At 32.0% G+C, this 9,627-nt stretch overlaps 1 long non-coding RNA gene across 2 annotated transcripts; it reads right to left on the bottom strand.

Moving 5' to 3' along the window:
* Positions 1 to 5,713: 5,713 nt before the first annotated feature.
* Positions 5,714 to 8,490, bottom strand: LOC138899608 (uncharacterized). 2 transcript variants are annotated; one of them, XR_011411344.1, is made up of 3 exons: positions 8,422 to 8,490; positions 8,258 to 8,337; positions 5,714 to 5,905 (listed from the first exon to the last, which is right to left on the bottom strand). It is a non-coding gene; the product is annotated as an uncharacterized lncRNA (long non-coding RNA). The 2 variants fall into 2 exon arrangements; XR_011411345.1 differs by lacking the exon at positions 5,714 to 5,905 and adding an exon at positions 7,367 to 7,922.
* Between the last annotated feature and the right edge of the window lie 1,137 nt (positions 8,491 to 9,627).

The raw sequence follows: 9,627 nt of genomic DNA, 5'->3' as shown, positions 1-9,627 counted from the left end.
TCACCTTTTATTCGTTCCAAAAATCAAGGGATTCAATCCCTAACCTTAACTGGTATATCATGAGAATAAGCAGCACAAGGAAATTCTTGAAGAATCTTATATTTCTTCAATATATGCCAATGTAATTTTCAATTAATTTTTTTGCATCATAATTGAACCGAGATGGTCAACCGGTCATGCCAACTAATATTTATTTCAGTAAACCTCTAGTTTACTTGTGGCTTGTGATTGCATCATCATGCTTATACTTGTGTAGTACAAATAAAAGAAAAGTCAGGTAACCTTTCATATTTACCCGGTATGATTATAGTAATATAAAAATATTCAATCTTCTTTTCATTTATAGTCTCAATATGCCAACCACTTTGGCTAATATATTTGTAAATCAAAATATTTCTTTTGAGACTTACTACAATATTAATGTTATGAATAATTTTATTCATCCGGGTAGTAACAAATTAGTTCTTTCAGAGCTCTTAACTGTTTTTGTACTACAAGATCTTTTGTCACACCATCCATATAATGAATGTCTCCTTCAGAAAGAGAATCATATCATAATAATTGTAATGTTCAAAGTCATCACAAGCAAAATAATTTCTTGCTTTAATTTTGCTTTTAATAACTTTCATAAGGCATGACAAAATATATTTTGGCGTATCATATGCATGCGACCAATGATATATTCATGTAACTACACAATAATATTCATTATCTTTCTTTGTCTCAAACCTCCCTTAGAGGTGAGTTGTAGTATTTATCCAACTATGCACAAGTACATTATTATGCATAATCTTTATCATATATATATATATATATTTTCACATTCACTTTCAGGAATGAGTAGGCAATCTCAATGTTTATTACAAGTCACATTCTCTTCAAAGAATTTCTCCCTTTTTATAATTACCATAGTGATAACTATTATTATTTTGGCCTTTCGCACGCCCACATTCATTGGTCAACCACTTGTCTTTATTTAGACTTAGCATGCACTGCTATCACATTCATTTCAAGAATGGAGCAAATCAAGTGGGACAAGCTTCATGCTTTTTCATGAAAATTATATTATTTTTTTTTTAGTTATTATTATTATCAATATGGTGCATTAGGACTCAAACACAATGCCTTACCCATATAAAGGCATGCTAGGCCATAATGCGTTGGAACTTGAATCCAACGTCTTTTCATCAACATAGTGCGTTGGGACTTGAACCCATTGTCTTACCCTCAATCTTTGGAATAATGGGCTAAAATTCACTAGGACTCGCACTCGAGCCTTTAAAATATTATTACTTCATAATTATAAGCATAAGTAAATTAACTTTCAAGAAGACATATATAACTATTTCAATCTTGAAACAGTTCCTCTGCAACAAAAATGCTAGTTAGGATATATGCCATTTTTTTTTTTCAAATGATACAATCACTTTTATATTTTAATAAATTAATTAGGGGAAAGGTGCAGATAACCTATAACCACTTTTATTTCAAAGACTATAAGAACTTCACCAAAAAAATTCAATACGGAGGAATGAGCCTTATGTTTCCAGCAAAAATATTTAAGGCTTAATGCATAACTGTGATTATTATAAATTATAACTATAATGAGTTTATATTGATTGTATATTCGAATGCCAAATTTGCAAGGTACTGTAAAATCGCCTACATATTTTATAATTTTGCTTTCAATGAAATACATCATGTGATGGTAAAAATATTATTACTAAATTACCTTAATAATTATCTATCATAGTATGTAAAAGGTCAGAACATATATATACGTTGGAATATTATCTTTGTCCTATAAGAGATGTAGCAAATAAAGACATACCTTTCGAGTTCTTTATTTCACTGGATACAATTGAAAAAAATATTTTTACTAAACACTACACATAAAGTTAATGCAAAGATATGAAAATATGAATGGGTTTAGATGGATGTAAAATTTATCTTTGTATTATCATCCAAGATATTTTTTATTGTACTTGATCTCATTGCCTGCTTATAATTTACATAGTCTTGACATAGAAGATCATGAAATGAGCAATTCGTGCTGATAACGTGTTATAAAATAAAAGTAACTTAGTAAAACATGAACAAGATATGTTGTTATGAAATAAAAGCAATTTAGTAAAACATGAACAAGAAATGGAGATAGAGAGAAGGAAGAGATTTTCTTCTTCAATTGTTTGTATTTTCTTATCTATTACAAGGCCTTTATATAGGCATGAAAAGTGAAGAAAAATATGTCATTGAATATGTCATTAAGCATAGAAATATGTCATTGAATATGTCATTAAGCATTTGAGAAGATCATGGAGGAAGAGTAGACATCCACCATAATTTGATTTTTCTTATAACAGGATTGTCTATATTTTAATATTGCATAGTGATTTTCTATATTTTAATATTGCATAATAAAACAGTCAAATTAAAGTAGAAAGTAGTTGTGAATCAATAAAATATATGCACACGCACACATATAACTAATGTGGGTGCTTACCTTGCATGTAAAATATTGTTTTTTGTTTTCTATTCAGTTTTCGTATTGAGGTCCGACTATATTCAAATTCATGTCACGAAATCCTATATTGGGGTATAAAGTACTCTCTAATAAAGACGACTATATACCTCAGGCTTGAAGACAAAACCTTTGGTTAAAGATGAAAAAGTATTTACCACTCCATCGTAATCCTTGTTGTTTCATGTAGAATAAGTCAGTTATACAAGTATATATCCATCCGTCTCAAATTATCTGTCATGTTTTTGTTTTATACGCCCCTTAAGAAAATAATAATTATGAGGTATTTTTGACTATTTTACTCTTATTTATATCTTATTGGTATTTGAACAATCATAATATTACCATATAATTGAGGCGTTTGTAGCATTCAAGAACAATTACTACAAAGGATAAAATAGAAAAAAATATTTAAATTTATTTTGAACTTTTAAAATGATAAATAATTTAAGATAACTATTTTTAGAAATCATGACCAAAGATAACGTTGAGAGTATATGTGGTAGCGAATAAATAGGTAGTCTAGTTTTATTAGATTTCATATTAAAAATAGTAAAAGTAGAGGTAGGTGTATATTTAAATATAAATCTAGTGTGGAATGTATGCAATTCACTATCCAAGTGTGATCTGGGGCATTAAAGAAGGCTGATTGGAATGTGCAGCATTAAATTTGCATGCTTCCCTTTATCTTCCCAACTGCACAGCCTTCTTTTTCTTTTTTTCTATTTGTTGTAATTAATTGGGGTCATTGAATTTTTAATGTTTTTTGTTGAAAAAGACCTACCTATATAAATCAACTTTGCTGTCCGATGTCTTGGTTATTTAGGATAATTAAAAACTGTCTGCATTTTATTTTCATGATTCACGTGATTCTCAAAACTAAACACTCTTCATTTGATTTAATTATATCGAGGTAATCTTTTTTTTTTTTAAAGTGAACAAAATATTTGATTGACTTCTACGAAATTAAGTACTCCCTTCAATCATTTTTACCTGTTATTTAAAGTTTGGCCACACTCATTAAAAGGTTCTTTTGAACGCATTAATTATAAGGAATATTTGATTAGATTAGTCTTATCTCTTCGTTAAATGAATAATTAATAGCTATATGTTTTTGTTTTGAAGTAATAAGAATTGAAAATAGAAAAAGTTAATCACTTCTTAAATTTCAAAATGACAAATATTTTTGGAACAAAAACCTTTTAAAGTGACAAATAAAAAATATCGGAGAAAGTATGTGTGCTAAGTTGTCCGTAATCGAGATCGATCGCACTAGAACAAATTAGTCGGACTGACTTTTTAGATCGGTTATTAGAACTTCACCATATTTTAAATTATATTGGCAAAGTATTCACTTATTAATACGAAAATACAAGTCTAGATAAAAAATACCTCTATATAAAATAGCGAACAAACTCCAAGAACGATGACTGGACTTTAAATATTTATAAGTTCAAAATCCAATAATTATTCATGGAGTTTGAATGACCTGAAACAATAACTCTCAATTTTTAAATTATAATGTAAATTTAAAGATCATGAATCATTCCTGAATTTTTCTGGATTTTGCACTCTAAAGGTTCCAAAACTAGTAAATTTTCCAAATTTTTGTATTTAAATTTTAAAAATTTGCTGAAGTATAATGTGAACATAGAAATCTTGATCCTGTTTTTGCACTAGTAAAGATTCTGGATTTTATCATTAAAGGTTACAATTGCTTAAATATAATATGAATTCAAAATTCATGAATCATTCCTGGTTTTTCCACTAGTAAATATTCAAAAACTAGTAATTTTTTCTGAATTTTGTATTTAAAGGTTAAAAATTATTGAAGTGTAATGTGAATTCAAAAACCATAAATTGTTCCTGAAATTTTCTATCCTTGTACTAGTAAAAGTTCAAAAAACAGCAATTATTCATGAAGTTTGAATTTTGTACCAGTAAAGGTTCAAAATCGCTGGATTTTGGAAAATCCATCATAATTTACAAGGGTTTCCACTTGTTAAAGTTTCGAAACCCAATATTAATTACTAGAGTTCTGTTCTGTATTCTAGGTGGGGACAAATGCGTTAATTTAATCAGATCAGTGACAATTTTATTATTATTATTTAAAATATAGTTAAACTCTAATAGTCGACTTAAAAAATGGCTATTACCAATTCGTCCATGGAATTACCAAAGAAGTGGCAGTCATTATGAACTTTTAGATTTAAGTCTGGATATTCGTGAAACAAGCCCACGGCCTATTTCTTTTTATGGCTTATAACAGCCCAACCCAACTCCAACTTAAATGGGCTGCCATCCAGCCCGTGGGCCAGACCTTATGAAAATGTTAAATTAGCATGGACTAGTCAGTTTTCGGATTGGTAATTGAAAAATAGCCAGCGTTTGTAAAATCATTGAAAAATAGGCACTATTTTGCTGCAACACGGAAAGTTCCAGCATAATATACTAGAGATTGGAGCAACTGTGTATGAACTTCCTGCATATTATGCTGGAACTCCAGCACACGGAAAGTTCTAGCATAATATACTGGAGATTGAAGCACTTGTGTGTGAACTTCCAACATATTATAATAGAACCCCATCACATTTTCCTTCAATAAACGATAGGAATTGATGAATTCACGATAGTTCTAGCATAATATACTGGAGATTTGACACTGTTGTAGCTGCTATTGAGGAGTCCCATGATTTATCTACTTATAGCTTTGATGACTTGATGAGTTCTTTGCAAGCTCATGAGGATAGACTGAATGCTTCTCATGAGAAGGGCGAAGAGAAGGCGTTTCAAATGAAGGGGGAGTCTTCTTTTAAAGGCAAATCAAAAGCTTCAAATGTTAGGGGACATGGAGGCAGAGATGGTTTCCGTGGTTGAGGTCGTGGTAGAGGACGAGGTCCATTTGGTGGTGAGAACCGACAGTTCAAGAGCACCATTCAATGTCGCTATTGTAAAAAAGTTCGGCCAGAAGGAAGTTGATTGCTGGGCTAAACAAAAGAATGACCAAAAGTGTCACGACCCGAAATTTTTGCCTTTGGGACCGTGATGGTACATAACATTTCAATTGCTAGGCAAGCCAAAGTTAGAATAATTTTAGTCATTATTAACAGTTCAATTTAAATGGTAATATAGAAACCAATCATCTGGAATAATCTAAAATAGAAATTTCCTATAATCCCAAAACCGGTAGTACAAGTTTTAAGCTCTACAGAGTTTACTAGAAAATCTCTAAATACAACTGTTCCAGAAATTAATCAAACAGTGCAAGAAAAATATCAGAAGGTCACTCTGAGGCCTACAAACGCTACAACAGGTGTACCTCGAGTCTCCACCGAAATGCCCGATCAAATAAGAGGAATATCAACAACTCCGAGTTACTTGGATCTGCACAAAAATGTGCAGAAGAGTAGCATGATTACACTACAGCGATACCCAGTAAGTATCAAGCCTAACCTCGGTAGAGTAGTGACGAGGTTAGGTCAAGACACCTACCAGACATATAAACCTGTACAAAATATTACATAAAGCTAACAAGGAAAGGATATCATTGTAAGTCCAGTAACAGAAGACTATCCAATTCAAATCAATAATGAGAATACTGATGACAACGAGAAAACAATCAAGCAATTAAACAATAATATAGTCAGAGCATTAATGACATATGAGTGGGTTCAAATAAGTAATCATATGACAAATCAATCAATTAAATTATTTATAATACATGTATTTCAACAAAATTATTCGAGGTATCACTCTTCGAAATCTCAAATCATGATTCACAACTTTCAATTCTTATACATGTGGCATCTTGTGCCCACTTCTTTCCGAATCACTTTTGCACGGTAAAATTCTCGTGCTACCATATGTATAGTTTCCGTATCAATATCAACCAAGATGACCAATGAATAATTTAAACATACTTAAATATAATTTCCAAATTGAATACAGTGAAGCGTCAAATGAGTTATTGAGCCAATTTAGGATTCAAATAAGGTAAAATAGTAGAGATGTTATACAAATAGAATATCAATTTAGTTTAGTTTAGAAGTATATGAGATCCAATAAAAATATTGCATTTATACTAAATAAGACATTCAATCAAATTTAAACGAGATAAATATGAGATTTATTAAAGTAAAATGAATTAACAATTGTTCACACAAATTACACGACGATAAGATAATGAGAAAGTTGAGGTATCAATTAGAGTAAAAATATAATCACCAATTAATTTAGTAAATCTCAGAATAAGATATGAGTTTTATTTTTTTTAAAGACATACAAGTGGAACAACTTTAAAAAATGCATTCATATACCTCTACTAAATTCTCAGCAACTTAACATAACACATAGGATGCATGACTCACACAAGAAATTCATATTATTCCATTTTTAATATATTGACGGTTAATTAATTATGATCAAATACAATGAAGTGATTTTTGAAATTACAGTAACCGTCCTAGCATGAAATGCATCATGAGAATCACAAATGGGAATTAACCTTAATTTCATAATTGTACATTTGTTGCGGCGTGCAACCCGTTCTCACAATATAATCCTTCAATTAAATTTCGTTGCGTCATGCAACCCGATCCAACAATATAATATTTTAATTAAATTCTGTTGCGACGTGCAACTCGATCCAATAATATAATCTTTCAATTAAATTGCGTTGTGGTGTGCAACTTGATCCAACAATATAATATAATCTTTCAATTAAATTCCGTTGTGGCGTGCAACTCGATCCAACAATATAATTTTTCAAATAAATTTTGTTGCAGCGTGCAACCCGATCCAACAATATAAATCATATCTGTTGCGGCGTGCAACTCAATCCTCAAGCAACACAAATTAAGCAATAAATATACAACCAACTACGGTATACCACAAAATCAAAAGGAATAACGAGGCTACACAAAGAAGTCACAACTAATGAAAAAGGTTACACGATAGCTCACGAAATCAAATAGCAAGGAAATGACAATCCATAAGCCAATCAAGGCATGTAGCAAGTAAAGCATAAATTCAATAAGAGGTTACAATCAACAATTGACATATAAGGAGATCTTGACAACGAAGATGGAACATGTGCTAACAATTTCAAGTAAAGCACGTACAAACAATTCTAACCCAAAAGATGTAGTCATGAAACGATAGTTACAATTAGTTACATGAAGGGAGCCTAACAGTCCAAACCGGTCAAATACCAAATATAGGTCGTGCACCAACTCGTCACCTCGCGTACACGACCTTCACATACCACGAATGACACAATCATCTCAAATCTTAAGGGGTAGTTTCCCCCACACAAAGTTAGACAAGAAACTTAACTTTTTGAAGTTAGGCCGATATTCCAAAATAGCCTTCTTGTTTGAATTGAATTCCGGACAGCTCAAATCTATCCAAATTAATTGTATAACTTCATTAAAATTCATCGAAAATAATTTCGGATAATAAAACGTCGACTTAAAAATTCATATTAAAAAGTCAACGTGGGGCCCGCCTCTAAGAACCCGATAGAATTTTCATAAAATCTGAACGCCTATTCCGATATGAGTCCAATCATACCAATTTTATCAAATTACGATAACAACTCGACTTCCAAATCTTAAATTTCTATTTTTGGAAAGATTTTGCAAAAATCCCTTTTTTTTTTCATTTAAATCCGAATTAAATGATGAATATAACAATGGATTTATGAAATATAATCACTTTCGGATATAGGACACTTACCCAAGTTGAAATCTTGAAGGAATCCTCAAAATCGCTCAAGAACCGAGCTCCAAAAATCCCAATCGAAAATGAAGAAATTTCTTGAAAATGATTTCATGGAGGATTGAGTTAGTTTTAGGGTGGAATTGATGGAATAAAATACCAAATTAGTAGATATTACTCACCTTGAAGATGGGGAAAGTTGGAGGTCTTGAGAGAGTGGAAAAAACCCCTAAAATTCGGGCAAGAGGAATGGAGAAAAATGAACCCCGAACTGAGTATATAACATTTTTGAGAGTCACAGGTAACGTGGGGCGCTACCTGTGGCCCAATTTCCAGAACCTCAAAATTCCCAGCGCCAGGGCTAGCGCCCCACGCTACCCTGGGCGCTAGCGATGGGAAATCTTTTCTATTTCGCCTGAAAATGGACATAACTCTCTCATACGATGTCTGATTTCGATGATTCTTTTTGCTATGGCCCCGTAATTTCAATATAGATCTAATGCTTCAATAAAAACTGAATTTGGAGTTCGTTTGCTTAATGTGATACCACTTATGCTTGAAGAAGCGACGTCGAAACATTCTAGAAATGTCCAAATTAAATTTCGTTAACCATCCAAAATCCACCCGAGGCCCTCGGGACCTCAACCAAATATACCGACAAGTCCTAAAATATTATACGAACTTAGTTGATGCCTCAAATCATATCAAACAACACTAAAAACACGAATCATACCCCAGTTCAAGCTTAAATGAATCTATTGAATTCAAACTTTTGCCATTTCAATCCAAAGTCAACTACAGACGTCTAAATGAATATCCAGACACACTCCTAAGTAAAAAGATCATCATACAGAATTATTTGGACCATCAAAACTCTATTCCGGAGTCGTTCGCACAAAAATCAAACTCTCCGGTCAACTCTTTTCTTTTAAGCTTCTTAAATAAGAATTGTTCTCCCAATTTGATCTTGAATCATCCGAAAATAAAACTCGACCACACACGCAAGTCATAATATGCATTACGAAGTTGTTCGAGATCTTAAGCCACTGAACGGGACACTAATTCTTAAAATGACAAGTCAGGTCGTTACATCCTCCACCTCTTAAACAAACGTTCATTCTCGAACGTGCTAAGAATTATTCTGAGGTTATCAGATTGCTGATTTTACTCTTACACATATACTCTCGTGTGATACCACGTCACCGCAACCGACATAGGTTCGACAACACCATCTCAATTGAGATTAATTTTCCTATCTACACTTATAAAACCAATTTTTTTACACTCCAATCATTTTTAAAAGGGTCCGATTTTCATATCAACACACGGTATTAGTCTCAGCCGGCTGTAGCAACTCGTGCCTACGCTCGCACAGAACAACCACATAA

The sequence above is a fragment of the Nicotiana tomentosiformis genome, chromosome 9 (genome assembly GCF_000390325.3).
Source record: "Nicotiana tomentosiformis chromosome 9, ASM39032v3, whole genome shotgun sequence".
NCBI lineage: Eukaryota > Viridiplantae > Streptophyta > Magnoliopsida > Solanales > Solanaceae > Nicotiana > Nicotiana tomentosiformis.
This window is presented reverse-complemented; position numbering and strand designations above follow the sequence as displayed.